At 50.3% G+C, this 27,358-nt stretch overlaps 1 protein-coding gene across 1 annotated transcript in view; it reads right to left on the bottom strand.

The window, feature by feature from the left end:
- Window positions 1-4,726, bottom strand: part of Rph3al (rabphilin 3A like (without C2 domains)) — a 147,295-nt gene extending 142,569 nt beyond the window's left edge. Inside the window, exon 1 of the mRNA XM_052756029.1 lies at window positions 4,426-4,726. The gene's annotated coding sequence lies outside the window, so the exon portion shown is untranslated. The remainder of the gene's footprint in view (window positions 1-4,425) is intronic.
- Between the last annotated feature and the right edge of the window lie 22,632 nt (window positions 4,727-27,358).

Here is a 27,358-nt window from a genome sequence, read left to right as displayed (position 1 = left end):
AGCATGTGGCTGTAGACCGCCCATTCTCACCCACAGTGGAATTCTAGTGTCTACATTGGCCCCGACTTCTATGTCCATTCTCTGCTGCGGACTCTGAGTCCTTTCCAGTTTAATTGGTTATTCAGCAGTGCCAGTGTGAATTTAACATTCCTTTTCAATGAGACGCTTATATAATGTTGAAAACCACCGCTCTACCCCTCGAATCTTAGAAAAGCCAGTCTGTTCCTCTGCAATTCACCCTGTCATCCTTAAATCATAATCGAAATTTCCATTGTCCGTCAGCAGCTCACAGAGCCTTAGCCACCAAGGACAGACTTTCCAGGACTGAAGTCCACCCCCATCATATACATGCTGTGTGTCATCTGACAAACACTTAACTCCTCTGGGGCATCAGTTTCTTATCTGTAAAATGGGGATAATATTAATACTTTTAACTCCCCTTGGTATCACATGAAATAAGGAAACCACATCTGGAAGTGCTTGGCCCATATCTATATGTATCTTTCTTTTTTCTGTTTTCCTTTCTTTTTTGTTTGCTTGTTTTTGTTTTTTAAGTATTTTTTAAGATTTATTTATTTTATGTGCGTTGGTGTTTTGCCTGCATGTATATCTGTGTGAAGGTGTCAGATCCCCTGGAACTGGAGTTACAGGCAGCTGTGAGCTGCCATGTGGGTGCTGGGAATTGAACCCTGGTCATATTAACCACTGAGTCATCTCCCCAGCCCACACTTGGTCCATATTAATAGCTTGTGATCACTGCCAAAAGCACCCTTGTCTCCCTTCCCCTTCTGAATTGTCCTGTTCTGGGTTGTGTCTGTGGACATGGCCTTTGACATCGGCTGAAGAACACTGGCTTGCCCACCCTGGAGCACCTGCTTCACCTCTTTCCTGACAAGCATCCAAGATGAGAGGCAGCATAGCTTTTACCATGGAGCAGTGGGTATCACTCAAAATGTGACCTAACCCAGGGTCATCACCCTGGGGTCATCACTAATGGTGTGCCAGCTGCCTGGCGACAACCTGCTAGGACACCCACAGTGCCCAGAAATCACAGGTTTGAAGAAACAAAAAGAATTTAATATCTACACAAAAGGAAAGTGAAGGGGAATATTTAATTTCTCCAGGCAGCAAACACAGAAAAAGCCCCTCCAAGCACACAGTGCAGAGACCTAGGAGCAGAAGACTTGGGCCTCGAAGTACTGGTTACTATGGTAACAGGATTTCACAGCAGGAGCTCATTTTCCTATGACAGTGGTCTGCAAGAGACAGGAAGGGCGCCTTCTAAAGAAACTTAGTTGAAGGTTCAAAAAGGGCAGCTGAAAGTGTCCTTAGGGAACTCCAGAAGGGTAGACCTGAGGGGACCCCCCTCAACCCCCTCTCCCCACTGCACAGCTCTCTACTTATAACTCTAAAGTCAGATCAGAAAACAGCGTGTTTCCAGGGGCCCCTGACTGATGTCACAGCCTCTGGAGTCAGGGATCCCATTACCCATCTGTCTGTTATTGAGTCCTTTCCTAGAGTCCAGGAGAGTCCCAAGCCACCCATATGCCCTGCACACTAGGGGGACACCGGAGCCATGGAACACACACACTTTAGGGACAAAGAACAAACCCTATATCTTTTTTTTTTTTTTTTTTTGAGACAGGGTTTCTCTGTGTAGCTTTGGAACCTTTCCTGGGACTCACTCTGTAGACTAGGCAGGCCTCGAACTCACAGAGATCCGCCTGGCTCTGCCTCCCGAGTGCTGGGATTAAAGGCGTGCGCTGCCACCGCCGCCCAGCTCAAACCCTGTATCTTAAGAAAGCTTTGAGTCTGCCGGACCAAGTTCCACCTCAGCTCTGCCCAACCACAAGCTGTGGGATTCAGACAGGTCCCAGGCCCTCTCTGAGCTTGGATGTGATGGGCAGAATGAAGACAATAATCTTGATATCTACCTCTCTGGGTGCTTCAAGAACACAAAACCAGTGAAGGCCTGGACCCCTGGTCCCCTGCCCAACACAGGACACGGAATGCCTGCTGGGTAAGCGCAGCCTGTGGTTAAGAAGCTAACAGCAGAGAACACTCAGGATTAAAATGCACAGAGCACCCTGTAACCAAGCCATCCATGAGCCCGGAGTAGCAGAAGGCCTGGAATCTGGAAGAATCGGTAGCTTCTGGAGGGAGATTTAGTTTGAGCAGGGCTCCAGGCCATGAGATGGAGAGTTCTCAGAAATCTGGGGGTAGTTTACCGAACACCTACAGGATGTACGGTGCTAAGAATCCAGAGAACAAAGGAAGGTCCCACCATCAGGGAACTGCAGGACAGCAGTGGATGAGGACACAGAGCCAGGAAAGCGGTCCTGGACCAGTGCGATTTGGAGAAGGCAGGGGATCGAGCTTTCTTGGGCAATAACACCTGAGCCAGGTAGTGCAGGGAAGGACTAGGGGACTGTGCAGGGAAGCGAGATGGCTCAGGACTGGAAACCAGTACCAGGCCTGGGAGCCTGGGAATCCCAGCAAAGGAGCAGAGCCTGAAAGGCCCGAGGAAATCCAGAGACTCGGAGGATTTCTTAGGAGCCAGGGAAAGGGTCAAGAGCCACCGATTGTAGAGGTGACATGCCAGACGGTTTGCTGCGTGGGGCCGGCAGCAGAAGACTGTATTCGGGCCTACACTGTTCCAGGACACCCGTCCAGACCCAGACTCTGAGTGACTGGTGGGGCATCCCAAGGAAAGCCTGGACAGGACTAGACACCAGTGTGACCCAGACGCCTCCCCAAGACCACTGCGCCAGAAGCCGTGAACTGGGCCCGGAAACCAGAAGCACGGAAAGAGGGTTCAGAAAAGTAACAACTGGAGAAGAACGGAACGGAGGGAGGCCTGCCCAGAAACAAAGACCGCCAGTGGGAAAGGCGGCCAAGTGGACACCCAGGGATGGGTAGGGAGAGGGGACAGGGGAGCCGGAGGCTGGCAGGAAAGCCAGTTAGCAGCTTCAGCTAAGTAGCAGGACAGCAGTCAGGCTGAGGGATTATGGGGAGGCGGTCAGGGCGGCAGGTGCAGAGGGCACTTGGGGAGAAAATGTAACCGTGAGAGCAGAGCTTACAGCTCACCTCACGGTTCTGCTTTTTTCAGGTGGGAGCCAAGTGGCTGGCAGAGGCAGCGATGGAGGGCGCAATCTCTCCGGGTTGGGGTGGGCCGGACCCTGAGCTTCTCCAAGAGGCTCTCGCCTCACTCTGGGGCCTCAGGGACGCCCCCGTCCCCTCCCCTGCCCTCTGCTGCCTGGAGGATCAAAGCTTCCCGGCTGCACAAACCGCCTGACAGCGACCTTTCGCCTAGATCCCACTGGCTCAGATCTCACTGAGATCGGGTTTCCACCTTGAGCATCCCACCTTCCCCCAGGGTGACCGCTCAGGAGTATCAGGGCACAACGGGTGCAAAATCGGGTCGCTCTGTCCTAGAGCAGCCAGGCGGGCGGTAACCACCTCGGAGTGCGCAGACGGACTGAGACTCCTGGGAGCCGGCGGGGGTGGGGGGGGGGTCACCATTCTGAGCGCACGACGGCGCCCCGCGTGGATCGAAACACTCCCCCAAACCTGTCTGACAGCGGGGAGGGGGCTTCCAGGGACAGAACGGGTTCGCCAAGGGCGAGAACCTCCACCCCGCACCTGCACACCCAAGGGCTCCACGTGCTTTCGGCTTCCCACTCCCGAACGCGGGCCAGCGGGTTCGAGCCGAATGGCCAGGGACAAGGACACCCACACTCTCACGCTAATAACCGAAAGCATTGGATCCCTGCCCCTGACCCGGAGGGACATGGAGGGACAGCGGCGCCCGCCACCACCCGCAGGCTCCTCCCGCCGCACGTGCGCGCTCGCCGGGCTCCGCACTTGTTGACTCGCTCGCGGGCGCGCTCGCCCCAGCGCCGCCTGCCGTCCGCGCCGCCCGCGCTCCCCTCCCCCACCGGCCGCCCCCGCCCCGCGCCGGGGACATACTCGGGGCCGCACGAGGCACAAGCCACCTCCCGGGCCGTGGGCCAAATCCCCGGAGTGAGAGCGCGGTGGCGGAGCGGGTCGCGGCGCTGTCCCGAGACAGCTTCGCGTGCAGCCCGGAGTGTCGGGCAAGGGAGAGAGTGGGCGAGCAAGCCCGGGAGCAAGCTCGGCGCCAAGGCCCTGTCGGCGCCCCAACGGTGACCAGGGACCGTCCCCACCCCGGGTTCCAACATCTCCAGGATCTGAGCGCTAGCTCCGGGGCCATCCGGTGCACGCGCTCTGGGCCCCCCATCTTGGAGCCAAACACACACACACACACACACACACACACACACACACACACACACACACACACACACACACACACACACACACATGTACACACACACCACACACCACACACAGGCCCAGAGAGACTGGGCCCTGAAAGGGGGGCGGCCCCACTTTAGCCACACTTACCTGGGGGGTTCGCCCCGGCCGGGCGCGCTCCCTGGCTGCCCTCTGGCGGCCACCGCAGGTACCGGGCGCGCGCCCCGCCCCGGTCCGCCCCCTCTGACCTGGGACCTGTTCCTGCCAGCTGAAGAGCCCGGGCCTGAGGCCATCTGATAGGTACCATCCATCCCCTTTAGACGACTCTTCTTGGCACAGAATGGATCTCGAGGGCTCCTTTTTTTGTTGCAGATAACGAACAGCTCCGTCTTTTCTCTAGCGAGCTTCAAACCCCTCCTAGCAACCCCAGGAGGCAAAAGATAGGTAGGGTTTCTGGAAACTGCAGCGGTGCCTGACACCAGCTGGAGCTCCATGTGTGTTTGTTGAATGAATGGTTGGGGGAGGCACGAACGGAGGCAGTGTGCTGCAGCCCGCAAAGGAAGCAGCCACACAGAGCCTAAGCCCCTGTCCGCTTTGTCTTGGCTCCACCAGTTCAAAAGGAATCAAGCCACTTTGAGCCTGAATGGTGCCTGTGCATCCGAATGGAGTGGAGCCATCGCTCCAGCCCCAAGACTAAATGTTTATGGGGCGGGGCGGGGAGGGGGAAATCCTGAGATGGTCTTGGAAATCAATAGCCCACTGAAAAGCCTGGGACTCCTGGTTGCCGTATTAACTCAGCAACCCCAGACGTCATATCGACTTTCATCTGGGTTCTGAATCTTCCCATGGGAAATGTGATCTTGTGTGAATCTGTGAAACCAGCCAGAAAACTTTCCTTAGTACAGAAATTTGCATAGCTGCCCTGGTCAGTAGTAAACGTGCTATTGAATGCAATTACTTCATTTAATTTGACATAATCTAAATTGCCAATGTGTGTTGGGCAGTGAAGTCCGAGCTTCAGTCTTTCTGTGCAGATGGGAGAGAGGAATGAGAACTAAACGCAGGCGAAGCCCTGAACCCAAGGCTGGCTCACTGTAAGGGTCAATAGTGGTAGTTGGTAATGTCATCATCTTCACACTGGTCATTTCCCTAACCCCCAGATCTCAAGGACGCAGGGCTACCAGTCCACGCACAAGCTCACTCCAGCAGCTGCTTACAGTACTGCATGTTCCAGCACACGCAGTCTCTGAGGCGACCCAGCCTCCCTCTCTTTGGAAGATGGACCATGAGAAATTGGTCGATATCCTGACTGCCTTGTGTAGTACCTCGCTTTAGCTAGAGCTTCAGCCGGCAACTAGCGAAGCTTCTGGTGGGCGACCGTGGCAGGCATTTCAGCCACGTGCTTGGGTTGGACTGAGGACTCTTGTTCAACAGTTTCATTAAGTTTTATTCCTAAGTGTCCCACACAGGGCTCCCAGCAGTGACACACCAACTGCCCTTGTGTGGCTGTTCTGGGGGGGGGGGACATCTTGTATATGAAAGGAGACACAGCCTAGGCCTCCTGTCTGAGATGCCCCAGTGTGAGATGGCCTCATTCTCACTGGTGGCTCCCACATGCCCACGGACTGGGGGAGGCACACTTCCACATGTACGTCTGTATGTCTGTCTGTGTGTGAGAATGTCCACACATGTGAATGCATGCACTACCATAGGCCGGTCACCCACTGCACGGGCTCTTGCTCCAAGGTCCTTTTCTTCTTGCCAACTCTTCTTCCCATATTGGAAGAGAAAGCCTCCTCCTCATTTGCTTGGCAAAATTCATTTTTGCTCTTTGAGCCAAGCAAACTCTTTTCTTTCTTAGAAAGGGAACAGAGTGCACCTGCCTTTGATCCTAAGCTTGGGGGAAGAAACAAAAACCAGGGTATGGTGTCCATCTGAGATCCCAGCTACTCAGCAGATCAAGGCAAAAGGATCATAAGTTCAAGGCCATCGTTGTCATCCTGGACAAAATGAGAAATATAGTAAAGACCTTGTCAAAAAAAAAAATCACAGGCTCATTTTTTTAAGATCCCAGGCTGGCCTCAAACTCCTTGTGTAGTAGGGGGTGCTCTGGAACTGTTGATCCTCTTCCCTCTGCCTTCTGAGTGCTGGGGTTTCAGGCTTGCGCCCCCACACCTGGTTTATGTAGTGCTTGGGATCAAAGGCAGTCTTGTGTGTTTGCAGCAAGCACTTACCAACCGAGTCACAGCCCCAGGCCGTGTCCTTGCCAGCTGCAAATCCACCTGTTATCTAAATAAGGCAGACTCTTCATTCACTGTCAACAGAATGCCATTGTTTTGCAACAGAGTAATTATGTTGAGGTACGGGACAGGGCGACTAAACTGGAGGAGCTTCTGCCTCACCAGAGCTTTCGCAGCGGAGAGGAGAATGGACTTAGACAAGGAAGCGATCTCTGGTGTCGGCTGACTAGTGTGCTTCCCTTCATCTCGTAACTCCGACTGGAACTTCCCAATGAGACGGACAGATAAGGACCCTTGCCAAGACTGTCTAAGAGACCAATGTGGTCCTTGGCCCTTAACCCCCACCGTCCTTAACCCCCACGGCCACTGAGAGCTGCTGAGTGCCTGGGAGGGAGTTATGAGAAAGCAGGCTCCTCTTTCACGCCCCCTGTACCTCCTCCTTCACCATCATGCCACACTGAAGACCCTTCCAGGCCATCCAGGATGCCTGCGAGAGGGCAGCTCCCTGGCAGAACATCACAAGAACCCAGAACCGCTGTCCCTGGAGAAGCAGAGCCTACCGGGAGAAGACATTTCTTGAGAACTGGGTCTTCATCCTGAAGTTTAGGATAGGCATGGAGGTAGAGAAGTCACTCGGCCACCACACTGTCATCATTTTCATCAAGGGACACCTTTATTATAGGGGTTAGTTATCCTGTTCATAATGGGTTGTTTAGCAGCCTCCCTAGCCTTTACTTGTAAATAGTAGTACAGACTTCTGTCACTCAGTTGTGACAATGAAAAGTGTCTTCAGACATTGCTGAATGTCCTCTGGGGGGTCACCTTCCTCCCTTCCTCCCACATCAACACCCCTCTTCCCAGTGAGAACCAAGTACCTAGGGCTGGTTTCCAGACTAGCAGATTATGAAAGGGAAGGTGAGGAGCTGGGCAGCTGGAAGTGCAGGGCAGAGCGGGGCAGGGAAGGGCAGAGGAGGGGAGGGGAGAGGAGGGCGGAGAAAGGCAGGGGAGGGCAGAGAAGGGCAGGGGAGGGCAGAGAAGGGCAGGGGAGGGCAGGCCTGCATCTCCAGGAAATAATGCCCCAAAGGCCAAGAATGACCTGCAGACAATAGCTGGGGGTCCAATGGTCCTGGAAGATCCCAGGTCAAGAAGGCACCTGGGGCCTGGGGGACTCCATCCTGTACAGTGTCCAGAAGGAGTCACCCAGCTGTCTCAGAGACCATCACACTCCTGGGGTCTCCTGAAAAGCCCCCATAAGCTGGAGTCTGGAGGAGACAAAAGGATAAACAAGGGAAAGCCGTCTTCCCCTCTGCTGGGGGAAAGAGGTGGAATTGGAAGACAGTAGAACTTAGATCTGTGAGACTGAATGAGGTCTGGAAAAAAATATGGCCATGGCAAACCCATAACTGTGACTGACCTGTTTGGTAAAAACAAACAAACAAACAAACAAAGAGAAAGAAAGAGAAAAAGGAAAAGGAGCCAGGTGTGATGGCACATGCCTTTAATCCCAGCATTTGGGAGGCAGAGGCAGGTGGATTTCTGAGTTTGAGGCCAGCCTGGTCTACATAGAGAGTTCCAGGACAGCCACTACATAGAGAAACCTTGTCTTAAAAATAAATAAATAAATAAAAAAAATAAAATTAAGCAGACCTTAAATTAAGGATTTCACAGTGAGATATCCTCAATATCTAATAGGCCCAACACCCCATGAGAAGGACCACATGTGAGGGTCATGCATGTAAAGGACAAGACAGACATTCAAGGGATGAAGACACACAAAAGGCTACCCGGTGCCACCAAGAGCTAGGAGGAGCCAGGAGAGTGGCTCAAGCCTGTCACCTCAGCATGGGGGAGGACTGCTGTAAGGTCAAGGTCATTCTGAGCTACAGAGTAAAACCTTTCCTAAAAACCAAGGGGTGGAGGGGATTGGAGAGATGGCTCAGTGATTAAGAGCACACACTGCTCTTGCAGAGGACCCGAGTTTGGTTCCCAACATTAATATCAGGTAGCTTATAACCTCCTGCCATGCCTGCTCCAATGGCTCTGGACCCTGAAGGCACCAGCACTCACATGCATAGAAACACACACACACACACACACACACACACACACACCTACACATAATTTGATTCTTTTTTAAGTGGCAGTCGTGCTGAGGGAGTTGATTCAGTTAGTAAAGTGCTAGCCACATGATCATGAGAAATTCAGTCCCACCGCACACATAAAAGCTGGGAGAGGCAGGCATTCCTGTAACCCCAGAGCTGGGGGAATAGAGACAGAAAGACACAAATATAAGCCTCAGTGTGGAAGGTCATGAGGAGCTTCCCCTAGGAAACCCTGGGGTAGAGACGTGAAGGATGAATAGGAATCTGCAAATGGGCCCATGTGGAGAAGGACATGAGATACTGGTAATAACATAGAGGAAGACAGCAGAATGATGGAAAGTTGTAGAAAATGGGCAGACAGAGCAGAAAACAGAGCTGTCAGGGGCTAATGTGAAAGACCTAATAATCAATGGCCTGCAGCCTAGACGCTTAAATTTTGAGGTGCCAGCAAAAAATATCAGGGCTGAGGATGTAGCTCTGTTGATCAAATGCTTGCCTATTGTGCACAGGGTCCTGAGTTCATTCCTAGCCCCGAATCAAACCAGGCATGGTGGCACATGCCTGAAATCTCACAACTCAGGAAGTAGACACAGGAGGGTCGGAGTCCAAGGTCATCCTCAGCTACATAGAGAGTTGGAGGCCAACCTGGGCTACTTGAACTCTTATCTCAAAGAAGAGAACCAGCAGAGTGTGTGTGTGTGTGTGTGTGTGTGTGTGTGTGTGTGTGTGTGTGTGTGTTGCCTCTTTCCTATTGAGTCCACAAGACAAGGGTAAATGCATATCAGATTACATAGACAAATGAATATCAGATCCCACAGGTGGGATCTCTTGCTAACTGAAGACTATAAATATGCATGTGTAACACATCCTCATTACAGAGCTTCATGTATTTCCAAGTGCCCTTGATTTATGTGACATACAATCTGTGCACAGATACCCAGTTGTCAGGTTATAGACATGCTCCTATGAGCAGAGACACAGAGAGAATTTAGTGATTGGGCCGTGAACTCTCGCCTTGCCTCAAGGCACTTGACACCCTTGTGATCCAACAGACAATAAGACAATAAGCCTCCTTCTATATGCTGCCTGTGACATCACACACACACACACACACACACACACACACACACACACACACACACACACACGGGGACAGTAAAAGGAAACCCGCAATCCCTTTTTCACTTTTCAAAAAGTCAGGTGAAACTGCCCGTGTATCAGGGTCTCTAGTCCCACTGGCGTGAGCTCTGAGCGTCTTCGTTTGGGGCTGACAGAAAGCGCTGCTGCCTGTGACTGCCGATTTGTTCTTCTACAACGTTCCTGGAGCATCTTCTATGGAGCAGTTGCCCTGCCAGACTCAGGGGGCCTCCTTCCTCTGCAGTTTCAAGGACTCGGCCTAGTAGATAGGTGAAAGGAAGAGCAAGAGCCAGATCCAGGCATGGTGGTGCGCATCTGGAGTCCCAGAACAAGGGTTAGGAGTTCAAGGCCATCCTCAGCTAAATAGTGAGTTCAGATTCTGCTTGAGCTAAATGAGGCCCTGTTTATAAAAATGAATGAATGAATGAATGAATGAATGAGAGAAATCACAACAGCAACAAGGACAACAAGCCTTCATTTAAAAAAAAAACACGACAGTTGTTATAGAGGGACTGGAGAGATGGCTCAGCAGTTAAGAGCATTTGCTGCTATTTCAAAGACCAGGGTTCAGTTCTCTGCACCCACATGGAGGCTCACAACTTCCCATGTAACTCTAATTAGTTCTCGGGCAACAGAAGTCCTCTTCTGCCCTCTGCAGGCACCAGGCATGCACATGGCACACTACATACATGCCAGCGCTCACACATATGCACAACATAACATTACACATAACAACAACAACACAAACCAACTTTTTAAAATGGTCACAGAAGAGTCTGCACTCCCTCTACAACCCTGCAACTCCCGTTCACCACGGTACCATGATGCCGCAGACCAAAGAACGGGAGGCACCCGGGCATCTTCCTACAGTAAGAACTTCAGTTTCTACTCCGTGGAAACAAGCCAGGTTGGAGGAGTGACGCCAGAGAACCGAAATCCTTTAATCCCATAATGGACCAGGGCTCAGACTTCCTGTCCACAAGACTGGAGGTGGGAGCAGCAGGGCAGGCAACTTGGCAGAAACAGGACATCCCAGGAGCGCAGGAGTCTCTAGATCTGTAATGATGCAGGGCCGCGCTGACTGGCAGCCCCAGCCACATTACTGGCCTCAGAAACCCCTGCAGGCTGCCTTGGAGTAGCAGGGATGCCAGCAGCCCAGGGTAGAGGGCAAGTAGCCAGCTCCCTGTGGAGCTGGTGTGAGGAGAGTGCCCATTGCCTGCCTTCTTTACAAGCCTGAGAGCCCTGGTACTGCTGGAATCCCAGGTTTTTTCTTTCAGGCTTGCCTTTATTTTTAGAACAGCTTTAGATATATAGAGAAAAAAAAGAGCAGACAGCATAGAATTTCGGTATCTACCACCTACAGAGGGAGAGAGGAGAGAGGAGAGAGAGATGCTTTACTGAGAACTCACTGTTATTAGATCATTAGGATGGTATATTTGTTATTTTTGTTTTGTTTTAGACATATAACACAGATTGTTTTGAACTCACACAGAGTTGAGGATGGCTTTGAACTCCTGATCTGCCTGCCTTCACCTCCTGAGTACTGAGGACGCAGACTTGGGCCATGGTGCCCAGTTCACATTTGTGATAATGAATAATTCAAACTCTGATACATGTTTACTAACTAGACTTCACAGTTTATTCAGATTTCCTTTGATGGAGCCTAATTCCATTTTCTGTCCCAGGATCCCTTCTAAGATACCAGTTAATTTAGTCATCACATCTCCTTGGTGGCCTCCTGGCTGTGACGGTTTCTCAGACTCGCTGCCTCTGATGACCTTCCCCAGTTAAGATGTATCAAAGCTGTCTATTAGAATCTACCCGACAGCTTTCTCATTATTAGAGTGGACACACAGATTTAGAAGTAAAAGCCTTTAAAAAATATTATAGAAGCGCACATTCTTGGGCTGGAGAGATGGCTCAATGGTTAACAGCAGGTATTGCTCTTGCAGAAAACCTGAATTTGGTTCCACATTGGGTAGTTCACAAGCACCTGTAATTCCAGGAAGTCTGATGCCCTCTCTGGTCTCCGTGGGCACTTCAAGCACACATGCACACACACACACACACACACACACACACACACACGGGTACACGGGCACACGCTCTCAACATGATTTTTTTCTTCTATAGATGGCCTTGATCAGCTGGCTGAGGGGTGTCTGTCAGACTTTGCCACTGCAAGGTCACTTTGTTCCCCCCTTCCATATGGTGTTCTTTACAAAGAAGCCCCACTCAGCCGCTACTAAGAGTACAGAGGAGTTCCCTTATTTGTTTGTTTCTCTTTTTTGTTTTTGTTTTTTGAAACAGGGTTTTTCTGTGTAGCCCTGGCTGTCCTAGAAATTTCTCTATAGACCAGGCTGGCCCTCAGACTCAGAGATCCACCTGCCTCTGCTTCCTGAGTACTGGGATTAAAGGTATACGCCACCATGCCCGGCTTGGTGTTCCCCTCCTTGAGAACCCACACAAACTGTGGACACCTTTGTCTCCTCCCTGCTTGTTCACTCAGTCGCTGGTGTGTGTCTGCAACGCATTCATGGACATTTATTTTGTAGTTTGGATTATACTCCAATTCTGTTTTGGTTTTTGCTTCTCCCAGTTTTGACTATTAGGCAGTCTCTTACATGGCTCCCATGGGCCTTTGACTTATCTTTATCAATGTGGGGGCTTGGGGTTTGAAGATGGGATCTTGGAAACTTCTTTACTTTCTAGCATTACAAGATGCTTGAGGCTCATTTTGTATGTTTTCCTTCCCTAACTCTGGAATCTGCCATATTTTCAAGGAGCTGGGATTTCTTTATTGGAGAATGACATCAGTGTGGGCGTGCTCTTTGCTAGTGGACCTCCTTTTACTCTTCGATGCTAAAAAATAACCCAGGGTCACACACACACACACACACACACACACAGAGCACACCCTCTACTCATGAGCTACACCTGTCTGCTTTTCATCATCAGTTCCAGCAGGCCAAGATGAGGTTTAACCTGCCCAGAACACAGTCTTGTCTCTTGGGGATGGGGCTTGGAATCAGGCTCCAAAGAGCCACAGACTCAGGCCTTAGAAGGGAAGTATGGAATGGGAAGATGGACTCAGTCTCCCAGCATGATCAGGAAGCAGTCAGAGTGGTCAGTGGCCAAGATGAAGGTATGGTGTTTCTGAGATGGCCACGAGCATCCAGTCAGGGAAGGCAGGAGGGGACAGCCTCCTGTAATCCCAGGAGGAAGAACAGCAGGGCCCACAGGCATAATGGTGCCAGTTTCTAGGGTGTGAGATCATGACCAGTGTGCTTGGCTGAGGATACCGATTGTGTGTGTATCTGTTTGAGAGACTGTTTAGACTGTAAGTCCTCTCTTCCTTAGTTTTCTTTTTGTCAGTGATGGAGATTGAACCTGTGGCCTTGTGTACACTAAACAAGCGCTGTACCACTGAGCCATAACCTCAGCCCCCACCCCTACCCTATTTTTTATTAACTTTAAAAAATTTAAAAACAGGCTGGGCAGTGGTGGCACACATCTTTAATCCCAGCACTTGAGAGGCAGAGCAAGAGGATCTCTGAGTTCAAGGCCAGACTAGTCTACAGAGTGAGTTCCAGGACATCCAGGGCTACCTAGAGAAACTGTGCCTTGAAAAACCCAAACCAAAAAGAGAAAAAAAAAATTTTAAAGGCATAGTCTTTTTGTTTTGTTTTCATTTGTCTGTTTTGAGGTAGGGTCTTTCTATGTAGCCCTGGCTGTCCTTGAACTCTCTGTGTAGACCAGGCTGGCCTCAAACTCATAGAGATCCACTTGCCTCTGCCTCCCAAGGTTTATTCGTTTATGTGTTTTATGTATATAGGTGCTTTGTCTGCATGTATACCTGCACACAGAAGAGGGCATTGGCTCCCAGTGTAGATGGTTGTGGGCTGCTATGTGGGTATTAGGAATTGAACTCAGGACCTTTAGAAGAGTAGGGCAGCTAGTGCTCTTAACTGCTGAACCATGAACCATCTCTCCAGCCCCTTAAGCTAGGATTTTGTTCAGTACCAAAGCAGGCTCCTTGAACTTGTAATCCTCCTGTCTCGGCCTCTAAAGTAGCTGAGACTACAGGCTTATACCACGAGGTCTAGCCTGGCTTGGCTCTGCTCTTCTATCCAATCAGCCGCCCCACCCCACCCCCACCCCGCCTCTCTCTCTCTCTCTCTCTCTCTCTCTCTCTCTCTCTCTCTCTCTCTCTCTCTGTGTGTGTGTGTGTGTGTGTGTGTGTGTGTGTGTGTGTGTGTGTGTGCATGGTTGAATCAAACAGGATCTCTTGTATCCTGGGTTGGCATTCAACTCTCCATAGGTAGCCAAGGCTGACCTTGAACTCCCAATCCTCCCTCTTCCCCTCCAGAGATTATGAAGGGCATAGCACCCGGAGCCTCCAGCCTTCAGCTTTGTTTTTCTTAACACTTTCCAGGAATTTTCCTGGGGCTCCCTCTCTGCCTGGGAACCAGTGACCTGCCGGACTCACACAGCAGCTGTCACCAGCAAGGCCTGATTCTATTTCCTCCTTTGGAGACATCCTATGGGAACAGGAGCATAAATCAATAACAACTATGCGAGATAAATCTGTTAGAGTCTAGTGTTCCGGAAGCAGCCTCGGTGGGGGCTGGGTGATGGAGCAGGCACAGCGATTGATCGACATGCTGCGGTGGAAGGAAGCCAAAGTTCAAAGAGCCCCCTCCCTGCCCCCCACCCTCCCTGCTTCCTCTTAACCACACGTGGTGAAGCAGGCTGCGGAACTGCAGGTGAGTGAGGCCAGCCTCCCAGGACTGGCAGTGGGGAAAAGCCTCCAGAAACGGTTCAGATGGCAACATGAGAAACAGCAAGGACCCTCAGAACCTGTGTCCATCACACTCTGGATGACCTCATCTCAACCTCACAGAGCCACCTTGCGAGTTAGTATTCTCTGCATTTTACAGGTAAAGGAGGCAAGGCTGAGGTCTTCTGAGGTTACACACCCAAGGTCACGGAGTTGATAAATGCTAGTTTCAGGATTCCAAGTAAGTATGAAGTCTCCAGGACTGGCTCTTGACTTTCCAACAACAGCCCAATCAGTGCCAGGGCAATCCTGGAAACGTGTGATTCCTATCTCCTCCACTGGTCTAGGCATGGGGAAGAGTCCATTCATCTAGACCCTCCTATGTCCTCCACCGGTCCAGGCATGGGGAAGAGTCCATTCATCTAGGACCCTCCCAGCACCACCTTCCCTGGGAAGAGCAGACTGGTGTGAGGGCTTTGCCCTGGGCTACCAAAAGGGTGCCAGGCATCATTTTCGTTTGTCCATAGTTTACACAGAGAGAATCAACCACCTCTGGGCCCTATTGAAATAGTCACTGTGTTATTGAATGTGCGAGACAAGGTCCCCACAAAAAAAAAAAAAACACCATGGTGCTGGGGCCTGGAGGCCGGGCCTGGATGCCAGGGTCACTATCATTGCCTTCGGCAGATGGCACAATGTTTGCTTCAAAAAACAATGTTGGTTTTGCCAAGCTTGGTGGAGCAAGCCTTCAATCCCAGCACTCAGGAGGCAGAAGCAGGCAGATCTCTGTGCGTCGGAAGCCAGCCTGGTCTCCACAGTTCCGGGCTAGCCAGGGCTACCCAGTGAGTCCTTGTCTCACAAAAAGTTTTAAAAAGTTAAAAAAGAAAGAAAGAATAAAATTAAAGGAATTAAAAAGTGAAAAAATTGGGCATGGGAAGGTGGCTAAGTTGGTAGAGTAATTACTCAAATTCCTTCAATGGGGGGCTAGAAACAATATCAACCGCGCCGGGCGGCGGTGGCGCACGCCTTTAGTCCCAGCACTCAGCGGGCAGAGACAGGCGGATCTCTGTGAGTTCGAAACCATCCTGGGCTACAGAGCGAGTTCCAGGAAAGGCACAAAGCTACACAGAGAAACCCTGTCTCAGGAAAAAAAAAAGAAAGAAAGAAAGAAAAGAAAAAGAAAAGAATATCTACCACCACCTCCTAAGGACAAACTAAATGGCAGTTCCACCACAGCTCAAATTAGGGTTCCCCAGAGCTTAGGTGACTCCAAGCCGTGCACAGGAAAGTCTTCAGCCAGCATGGATGATGGCTTCCCTGTAGTCCCATAGACGGTGACTCTTCCAGCCTCCCCCTCCCCACGACACGCACACATACACACACATATGCAGAATTAGGGTAAAATTGCATACAGCTGTGTGATGGAACGGCTGGACGTCAGCGGGCAGGCAGCCCAGCTGCGGTGATGTTTTGCAAACAGACAGATGGAGCTATAAGGACTTTGGCTTGGAGGATAGAACCGGGCCGCAGGACGGCCAGGGCTACACAGTGAGACCCTGTCTCAAGAAAACGAACACAAACAGGGCTGGGAGAGGACTCAGTGGGTAAGAGCACTCAGTGCTGCTCTCACTGAGAACTGGGTTCAAATCCCAGAACCCACAGGGCCACCATAGTCTGTACCTCCAGTTCGGGATCTGACACCCCCTTCTGGCCTCCAAGGACACTCCGTGTGTGTGTGTGTGTGTGTGTGTGTGTGTGTGTGTGTGTTGCATGTACATACATGCAAGCAAACACTCATACACATAAATACAAATACATCTTTTAAAATGAATACATCTTATATAAAAATACATTTTTAAAATAAATCAAAAAAACAAGGTAGAGATTGATAAACCTCTGACACACACACACACACAGGAGAAAACTGAGTTACAGAAAGGCTATATAATTTGCCCAAGTTCACTTTAAAATGGGCACTTAGAAACTGCTTTTGATAAAAAGCTTTTCACTTGGCCCACAAGGCAACTACAAGTTGGCAATAGGCCTGGCATGCAGTCATTGCCCTAAACCTGCAGTCACCTTAGATTTAAGGAACATCGGGGCTGATGGATAAGCACAGCTTTATCATTAAAAACAGATTACTGAGGCTGGAGAGATGGCTCAGAGGTTAAGAGCACTGGCTGTTCTTCCAGAGGTCCCAAGTTCAATTCCCAGCAACCACATGGTGGCTCACAACCATCTATAATGAAATCTGGTGCCCTCTTCTGGCCTGCAGGGATACACTGTATACATAATAAATAAAAAACAAACAAAATAGAAATTACCTGTAAGCAATAGGAAGGCTCTTGGCAGGACAACACCCATCCCTCAAAAGAAGGGAGCCTGTCTATGATGATGTGCACCCAGGTGCACCCTCCTGGGAACTAGTCGGCCGGTTGGGTGACCACAGTGATTACAACTTCCCAAACACCTTGCAGAACCAGAAGTGAGACAGTATGGCAGAGACCTCTGTAACCAAGCCTCTTACAACCTCTGTAACTGTAACTAAGACGGCCTGATTTTGCAGCCTTCTTCCCTCTGCCCCAGATTTTCCTCAATTTAAATCTAAAGTTCATGTCAGGGCTCTGAATATGAACGTGGGTTAACTGTACCCGTTTATCTGTGCTTCTACCCAACAGGCCACATTGGTTAAATCTACTTCTACTCCTTTTTACCATTAGTGCTTGTGTGTGTGTGTGTGTGTGTGTGTGTGTGTGTGTGTGTGTGTGTTGTATACACGTGTTCATGTGGAGCCTTCATGTAAGTATGTGTGGTGGTTTGAACGAAAATGGCCCCCAAAGGGAGTGGCACTATTAGGAGGTGTGGCTTTGTTGGAGTGGGTATGGCCTTGTCAGAGGAAATGTATCACTGTGGGGGTGGACTTCGAGGTCTCATATATGCTCAAGCCACCCCTCAGTGACTCAGTTCACTTCCTGTTGCCTTTGGATCAAGATGTAGAATTCTCCAGCACCATGTCTGTCTGCACACCACCATACTCCCAGCCGCCATGCTCCCTGCCATGATGATAATGGGTTAAACCTCTGAAACTGTAAGCTGCCACCACAATTAAATGTTTTCCCTTGTAAGAGTTGCCACAGTCATGGTGTCTCTTGACAGCAATAAAAACCCTAAGACAGTGAGACAGTGTGTGCACACATGCAGATGTGTGTGTACGTAGATATCTGTGTGCAGAGGCCAGAGGCCAATACCAGGTGTCTTCCTTGCTCTCCACCTGGAGCTCATCAATTCCCTGGGTTTGCTGGACCATGAACTCCAAGAATTTGCCCGTCTCCCACCCACAGCTCTGGGGTTACAGACCCACTCCAAGCCAGGCTTTTACTGAGTGCTGACCGTCCTGGAGCTTGGTTGGCAGGCACTAACTGAGCCATCTCCCCAACCCCAACTAGTTATCCCTTTAATTGGCAGAGTGCAATGGGTGGCTAACATTGATCGTTGGGGCCTTGAGCTGGGTAAAAATCCCCAGTAACCTTAAATTCCTAACAACATAGCAAATAAACAGCAATACTAGGCTCAAACCTAAGTAGCCTGCACATAGCTGAACAGGACGCAGCCTCCAGAGGGGACAAGTGGGCAGTCAGGTGACTCCCCCAGCCCACTCCCACCCCCTTCTTAACACTGTCCAAATTGCTTTCTGGAGTCCCAGCTCCTGCCTAGCCAAGGCCCAAACCCTCAAAGATGGGGTTTGAAAATGTCAAAATCTAGAGATGGACAGAGGTGACAGGGAGTCCTTCCATACCCACCATTAACTAGGCTGAGCTTCTCTGCTCTGGTGGCTAATACACCAGAAAGTCACAGGGTACAGCAGGTCCCAGGTGGAGAACAGGAAACAGTAAATAAAGCTGTGGTTCCCATCTCCCCCCCCATTCCCCTCCCCCCCCTCCCCCCCCCCCCCCCGCGCCCCTGAGGCGGGTGGAGGAGGAGGACAAAAGGAGCTGCCCTGTTTTCTGGGGCAGCCATAAGGAAGCCCCACAGACAGGGCATGGACAAGAGCCACAGCACTCATTGAACGAGAGTTATATTGGCTCTGAGCTCTCTAGCCGGAAGCCTGAGATGGAGGGGCCACAGGCGGGCTTCTTCTGAGGTCTTGCCTTAGCTCGCTGATGGCTGGCTGGCTGCCCTCTTGTCTCCTCTGTGTGCCTGTGTCTAGTCTGTTTTCCTTATAGGGCACCTAGCATGATTCAGGCCCACAAAGTAACCTCATTATCGGGCCCCATCCCCCTTGAAACAGGCTCTTGCCTTATTGCCCAGACGGGTCTCAAACTCCTGGGCTCTGGCAATCTTCCTGCCCAGCCTCCCAAGTAGCCAGGAGCAATGGTGCATCTTACAGCATTTAGCTTTTATAAATCCTCATGGGTCCTATATCCAAACATGGCTGCTTCGTAAAGTGCTGGGTGTTAGGACACATGAATTAAAGCAGAGGAAAAATTTGACTCATAAGAATTCATTAATGAGGAATATAGGGTGGAAAACATAAAAATCCGGGGGCCTGGAGAGATGGCTCAGTGGTTAAGAGCACTGGCTGCTCTTCCAGAGGACCTAGGTTTGATTCCCAGCACCAACATGGCAATTTACAACTGTGTGCAACTCCAGTTCCTGGGTATCTGACATCCTCTTCTGGCCTCTGCCAGCACCAGGCATGAATGTGGTACAAAGACATACATGCAGGTAAAACACTCACACCCACAGAAAAATAAATGAATAAATAAATATTGCTTTAAATCCAAGCATGGTGGCACACATCTGTAATTCCAACACCTGGGAGGTAGAGGAATGAGAATTAAAAGTTCATGGTCATGCTAGAGAGATGGCTCAGTAGTTGAACACTGAGGACCCAGAGGACCCAGGTTCAATTCCCAGCACCCACACAGTGGCTCACAACGGTCTGTAACTCTAGTTCCAAGGGATCTTCCCCCTTCTCCTGGCTCCCTACCAGCACTAGGCATGCATGTGGTAACCAGACATGCATGGAGGCAAACACCTATACATAGAAAATATATTTGGGTTTTTTTGATACAGGGTTTCTTTGTGTAACAGCTTTGGCTGTCCTGGAACTCACTTTGTAGACCAGGCTGGCCTTGAACTCACAGAGCTCTACCTGCCTCTGCCTCCCGAGTGCTGGGATTAAAGGCGTGCGCCACCACCGCTGGCACCATTTTTTTTTTAATTGAGGTGAAATTCATGCATCCTCTAATTTTTAGCAGCCCTCCTGCTCAGCCTCCCAGACTAAGGTCACAAATGTGAGTCTCCACACTTTGTTGCACACTTGGGCACAGCTTTCAGGGTTGGGGATCCAGAAGTGGGCAGAGCCAAGGGTTTGCAGTCTATGCTCCAGTAATGACAGACAGACCACTGAGGAAAGACAACTGGGTGTATCCGTTCAATGTCAGTAAGGGCTATGGGGGGAATAGGGGCAGGAAAGGGTACAGGCGGGTGCAGGTAAAGGCCGATTTGAAAAGGAGGCCTCGGATGAGGGAGAAAAGCTACATCAAGCTGCTCTAGCCAGGCTGAGGATACAGGTGACCGGCAGAGTGCTTGCCTAGCACTCAGGAATCCCTGGGTTCCCTACACACACACACACAGACACAAGGACTCAGCATGTCGGAGGAACAGTCCGGACACCAGAGGGACTAGGAAGAATATGAAAGTGGTAGCGGGGACCATGAGCCTGAGGCTGCCTGGTCCCTCACCTCTCCCCTACCTTACTATGGTGATATTTTATTTGTACTGAAATGTGATTTTAATTGTATGTTAATAAATAAAGTTCCCCGGGGGTCAGAGCTATTAGAGCCATAGCAAAAGCTGGGTGTGGTGGCACACCCAGCACTTTTTTTTTTTTCTTCCAGACAAAAGCCGGGTGGCGCTGGTGGCGCACGCTTTTAATCCCAGCACTCGGGAAGCAGAGCCAAAAGGATCTCTGAGTTCGAGGCCAGCTTGGTCTACAGAGCGAGTTCCAGGACAGGCACCAAAAACTACACAGAGAGAAACCCTGTCTGAGTGAGGTCAGGTCAGAGTGAGACCTGACTCAAAAAGAAGAGGACGAGGACGAGGAAGGGAAAGAAGAGAAGTCGCCAGCCCTGCCGCCCTCTGGACCTGATGTAACGTGTCTACCTGGTCCTAGGGTCTGGCTTTATCTCCCCCCCCTCTTTTTTTTTTTTTTTTTTTTTTTTTTTTTTTTTGGTTTTTCGAGACAGGGTTTCTCTGTGTAGCTTTGCGCCTCTCCTGGAACTCACTTTGTAGACCAGGCTGGCCTCGAACTCACAGAGATCCGCCTGCCTCTGCCTCCCGAGTGCTGGGATTAAAGGCGTGCGCCACCACCGCCCGGCGTCTTTTCCCCTTTTTAAAGATTCTGTGAGGTAGGAAGGAAGCCCTGGAAGAGATGGGTGTGACCGCAGAAGGACCAATGGGAACAAGCAGGCTTTTTTTCTTTCTATTTTAACAGGAGGTGGCACTTTTGTTGCTCATTTTTAAACTTTTCTCTTAAAGATTTTATTTTTATTTTTCTCTATGTGTATGTACAGGGGGGGCGGCACATGACTATGCAGGTGCCTTGGAGGCCAGCAGAGGGCGTTGGATCCCCGGGAGTTAGTGCCATAGGCTGCTGTGGGCCATCCATAGGTGCTGGACCGGAACTAGCGCACTCTCTCTTTTTTTTTTTTTTTTCTTTTTCAAGACGGGATTTCTCTGTGTAGTTTTGGTGCCTGTCCTGGATCTCAATCTGTAGACCAGGCTGGCCTCAAACTCACAGAGATTCACCTGGCTCTGCCTCTGGAGTGCTGGGATTAAAGGCGTGCCGCCGCCGGGCAGAACTAGCACTATTATCCTTTGGGCCATCTCTCCAGTCCCTCCCCATTTTATTTTATTTTTCAGAAAGGGCCTTTTTACAGCCCATGCTGGCCAAGGGTGACTTTGAACTCATGCCTCTACGCTATTATTACAGGTGTGCACCACCACAGCCAGTTTATAGGGTGCTGGGGATGAAACTCAGGGCTTTGGGGCATCAGGCTTCACGCACTGGGTAGGCAAGCACTCTACCAACTGAGCTACAACCCCGGCCCCCAGAATGAATGCTGATATCCCCTCTTCTCTTTCCCCCTTCTGGACTAGAGGTTGAACGTAGGGTACTCTATGTGTTATGCAAGCATACTACCACTGAGTTACATCCTTCGCCCCGGGCTTGCCTTTAACGGTTGCAAAGCCCAGGGCAAGAACAGACATAGGGACCCACGCACCGTATGCATAAGTATTAAATGTTAGAAATTAAATTGACAAAGTGTTAAGTAAACTATGTACTATTCGCCTACCTTGACAAATGTACCTTCACTCCAATCTGGCAGGCCAGATTTCAGTTTCAAATTCCAAGCTCGTGGGGGTTCTGTGCCATCCCACAGTCTGCCCCCCTCCCCTCCTGTCCCCAACTTATTCTGAAATGGTCCCTTGAGCACACAGGTTTGGGAACTTTGACCTGCTTTTCCAGGTTCTACCCATGTTGCCTTGGGCCTGGAGGTGCCCAAGAAGGTAGATCAAAGAAGGAGGCCCACATGGTTTCTCCAAGCAGGCCAGGGCCATGTGGATAAGAAATCGAAAGGTCCAGGTACTCAGACTGTGGGCTTGGAGGAGGACAGGACAACCACTGGTGGACTTGACTACAGCATCTCTGTCCCTTAAAGAGAGGTCACTGGCGCAGAGGCTGAGCTGGATCCTGTGAAACACAAGACCCACATCGGGGACTCCTCTGGCCCAAATCTAAGGCTGGTACTAATAAAACACAGACACAGCCTGCCCTCCTTGGGGAAAACACAGATGGCCCGGACAGGACAGCCCCTAGCACAGCAGCCTGCTGAGGGACCCAGGCTGTGCAGGCAACAGGAAGCCAAAAAACCACAAACCCTACCCATAGTAACCTATCCAAAGGGGAAAACCTGATTCTCACAGAGCAAGACACCTCAGCCCTCACCCACTCTTGACAATAACAGTCACCGAGACCGGGGAAAGTGTAAACATGAAAGCCAAGAGCGATCATGAAAACGGGCTCCCCTGCAGGTCAATGAACATCTTGTGAGGCCTACTATTGTGTTCTGAGAGATGCCACAGAACAGGGCTGGGGGCTCGGTGGCAGGGAGCATGCTGAGCATGTGTGAGTCTTGGATCCCAGCTCCTTACCACCACTACCACCCACACTCACATGCACACAGACAGACAGACAGACAGATATGGTAGATCTGGAACAGTGGGTTCCAGGAGCACTTGATTAACATTAAAAGCTGGAGCAAGCCACTTTGAATCTGTGCTTTCTTTCTTCGTCTATCAGGCAGGGACATACCAGTACAGCCCCTCAGTCCCATTATCCTACATCATTCATTCACTTATAGCATTTCAGTTCTGTGCCAGGAACTGGGCTCTGTGGGGAGAACACAATTAAACACGGCCCATGCTCTGACCTCAAGGAACCTGGCCAGACAGAGGAGACACGCAAGCAAGGTTCTCTGAGAGTTGTCCATTGCCCACTGCTCTTCTTTGGGGTGGGAATTATTTATAAGGTAAGTAAATGGAATCGAAGTTAAACAGTTTGAGCTGGAGTCTTACCATGCTGCATCTGTTGTCTCAACTGATCCTTCTGCCTCAGCCTCCTGAGTAGCTGTGATTACAAGCATGCCCACCAACCCTGCCTAAACCTTTTTGGTTTTTGTTGTTTGTTTGTTTTTTGTTTTGTTGTTGGGTTTTTTTTTTTTTTTTTGAGTTTTCAAGACAGGGTTTCTCTGTGTAGTTTTGGTGCGTGTCCTGGATCTCGCTCTATAGACCAGGCTGGCCTTGAACTCACAGAGATCCTCCTGACTCTGCCTCCCGAGTGCTGGGATTAAAGGCGTGCACCACCAACGTCTGGCTCCTTTTCGAATTTTTAATTAACTAATGTTGTGGGGGAGGGAGACTCAGAAGATGCTTTTGGGGAGTCATTTCTCTCCTATCACCATGTGGGTTCCAAGGATTGAACTTGGTGGTAAGGCTTGGTGGCAGGACCTGCTGAGTCAGAGTTCCAGGCTGGCCTGGACTCTGTCCAGGATCCAACAAGGTCTTGTCTCAGAAAAACCAAACTTAGGGCAGGGGATATATCTCAGTTGGTAGCATCCTTGCTTAGTATGTCGGGGGTCCTGGGTTAGATCCCAGAACTGTATAAATCAAGTGTGATGGCACATGCTTATAATCCAGGCATGTGGGAGGTGGAGGCAGGAGGATCAGTAGTTCATCTTTGGATACGAAACCAAATTGAACCGAATAAATTAATAATAAAAAGTATAAAAATTAATAAATAAAATATAAAAATTAATAACATCAATTAGTTATAGTTTTCAAAAAGTCAGGTCATACCAGGTGTAACCCCAGCATCTGGGAGGCAGAGGCAGGCAGAACTCTGTGAGTTCAAGGCCAGCATGGTGTTCAAGCGTGCCAGGGTTACCCAGAAGCTGGATGTGGTGCTGCACATCAATAATTCCAACACTAATAGAGCATACAAAGGCCCAAGGCATCATTCCCCTGGGACTGGACTTAGAGGCCGTTGTGACAGCCTGACTTGGGTGCTGGGAACTGAACTTCAGGTCCTCTGGAAGATCAGCGTTTACTTTTCACCCCCAAGCCATCTTTCCATCCCCCATTCAGCTCCACATCTCCTTCTCCAAAACTGTCCTTTTTATTTAACATGGTATTTCCGAGATCCACCCCTGTACTGAGAGACCGGGTTAGGTCTGTTCACTTGCAGCCTCTGGGATCCAGTTAGTGAAGAGAGGAGGCAGCGAAGCAGGGAGAGCTTTACTTCTCTTAGGCTAGTCAGGTAAGAGGGCCACAGGCATCCTGACAACAGCTCAGGAGCCTGCGCATGCTCAGTAGTTTCAACTCTGTGTAGGCTGCAGCCTCCTCCCAGGCTCACACAGTCTTTTCTGGGGACCCCACAGGAGTCCTGGTGCTAATCCTGAGGGTGAGGGAGAGATGTCTCTGCACTTAGCACCTGATTGCTGTCAGGAAGCCAGGATGAAGAAACGAGTCAGCAAACAGGTTAGAGGGGCAAAGGAGTCTGCGAGGACAGTCACTAGATCCACCTTTCACTAGCTTGCTTCTGTTTTGCTTTCTGGTTCTTGAGACAGGGTCACATGTAGCCCAGGCTGGCTTTGATCTTTGTATGTAATTGAGGCTAACCTTGAACTCCCCTTCCTCCTGCCTCTGCCTCCCAAGTGCCAAGGTTATAGGTGTTCAGATTTCTTTATTTTGAGGGGCTGGAGAGATGGCTCGGCAGTTAAAAGCACTGGCTGCTCCTGCAGAAGACCTGGGTTCGGTTCCTAGCACCCATGTTGCACAGTTCACAACTGCCTGTAATTCCAGCACAGAGAGGATCTGACACACTTGGCTTCTGAGGACACCTGTGCTCACATGCACAACGCCTCCCTCCTTGCCCTATAAATCAAAAATTAAATCTAAAAAAAAAAGTTGGTCTTGGATGTATCTCAAAGATTGGGTTTCCAAAGAGTCTCTCACATTTGGAGCATTGACTTGTCCTCGGACTAATGCTCATCACATGGCAAGATGTTGGTCATGACCTGGTACCACATCCGTTCACAACAGTGTCTGGCACTTTCCAGGGGCCTCCAGCAGAGGTTCTTCAAGTCTCACTGGCCAGGAGTGGGTCCCAAAGTCCTTCCATGAGGCAAATGACTAGGATTGTCACAGTGGCCCTGCTGGAGTCCACCCCGAGATCAGGAAACAGAGGGTACTTGCAGCGAGTCCTCGAACCAGACCAGTGCACTCTGCAGCAGAATAAGGGGATGGGGGGGGACAGAGTGGTCTGCGGCAGCAGACTGTCCACCCCACCCCTCGCTCGGCCACTCACCTCCATGTGACCAAGGCTTTTTACTTGGGCTCTTTTTAGTTTTGTTTTGATTTGGTTTTGGTTTTTTTGAGACAGAATCTCTCTGTGTGTAGCCATGGGCATCTTATAGGCCTCAAACTCACAGAAATCCACCTGCCTCTGCCTCCCGAGTGCTGGGATTAAAGGTGTGTACCACCACCACCTGGTTGGACTCTTTTTGTGTTTATTTTATGTATATGTGTATTTAGCTTACATATATGTCCATGCACCACATGCATAGTTAACAGATGGTTGTGAGCTGCCATGTGGGTACTGGGAATTGAACCTGAGTCCTCTGGAAGAGCAGACGGTACTCTTAACTGCCAAGACATCTCTCCAGTCTCTCAACTCTATCTTACATGGAGCATGTGGGGCCTGCCAGAGCAAGCCAGACTCACTGGAAACTCAACCCTTTCCTGGAGCTCCTGGCTAATCTCCAGCTGCATAATGGTGTCTCAGTTGGGATCACTCTGGGCATGTTTTACAGCGCCCCCCAGAGTTGTCTGGGGGGATTGCACTCTGGTTATGCAGACGTACCAGGCAGGACAGTGGCCTTCTGTTATCTGTCCTATCTCTGGACCCACTCAGTCCCTTTCTACCAATATTTCCCGGGATTATCTCCCAAGTGAACTCTTCCCACTCAATTTCTTGCCTTGATGTTCGTTTCGGGGGAATCTCAAACCAACACAACATACAACACAGAAACTGATGCAGCCTGCTGTGGGGAGTCTGTGCAGTGGAGAGTTGAGTTGGATGGGGGATAAGTGGGTTATGTGGGCTTCGGGCTAAAGACAGAACACTGGAAGTCAACAGCACGGAGAGAACGGTGTAGGCTTGTAAGTATAGACCGGGATGGCTTAGGAAACCTGTGCTGGGCATGGTAGTCCACACCTGTAATCCCAGCCGTTGGGAGGCTGGTGCAGGAGGATTTCTGTGAGCTTGAGGATTTCCTGGGTTACATAGATAGTTCCACATGGGGTAATAAGGAGATCTTGTCTTTTAAAAATGAGGGGTAGGAGGGGGGAGACCAGAGAAAGAAAATACACAGGGAGAGCCCTGAGAACTGAGGAAGCCCAGCGTTTGGTGTCTGGGAAGGGAGGACTAGCCTGTAGTGAGTGGCCTGAGAATCAGCATGTAGTGCTGCTGTTCAGTGCTGATTGTCCCACAGCCCCAGTGGTAAAGGTTTGCTCTCCAGAGTAGTGCTGTTTGGTGGTGTCAAAAACTCTGAGGTGGAGCCCAGTGGGAGGCCTTTAGGCTCCCCCAATGGACTTGTGGGACGCCAGCCTCTTCCCTTTTCTCTTCCCAGCCATAGGGGAGATTTTACCAGCCTTGGGCTTACACCACCATGGGCAGTCTCCCCACAGGCCCAGAGCAATGTACCTGTTGATTCTGGACCCAAACCTCTAAAATCGTTTTGCTGTTTTGAGACAGGGTGTCATTCTGTAGTCTGGGATGGCCTGGACCTTATTATGTAGTTCAGGCTGTGCCTCAAGCTTGTGGAAATCCTCCTACCTCAGTTTCCCAATACTGGGATTACAGGTATAAGCCACCATGTGCGGCAAATCTTTTCTCTTTATAGGTTGGCTTAGCTCAGCTATTTGTTATAGGAAGGGAAAGCTGACCGAAACACAGGACGTCCAAAAAGCCAAGCAAATGCAATATTTCAAGAGAGAGAAGCTGGATTTAGTGGCCCAAGCCTTTAACCCCAGCATCTGTGGGGCCAGGACAGGAGGATTGCAAGTTCAAGGCCAACCTGAGTTTATGGCAAGGCCCTGATTTGAAACAAGCTTTTTAAAAAATAGTAAATGGCCGGGCGGTGGTGGCGCACGCCTTTAATCCCAGCACTCGGGAGGCAGAGCCAGGCGGATCTCTG

The sequence above is a fragment of the Peromyscus californicus genome, unplaced genomic scaffold, assembly GCF_007827085.1.
Source record: "Peromyscus californicus insignis strain IS unplaced genomic scaffold, ASM782708v3 Scaffold_3__1_contigs__length_106647218, whole genome shotgun sequence".
Classification (NCBI taxonomy): Eukaryota; Metazoa; Chordata; class Mammalia; order Rodentia; family Cricetidae; genus Peromyscus; species Peromyscus californicus.
Note: the sequence above shows the minus strand (reverse complement) of the source record. Positions and strands in the feature narration are given on the sequence as shown.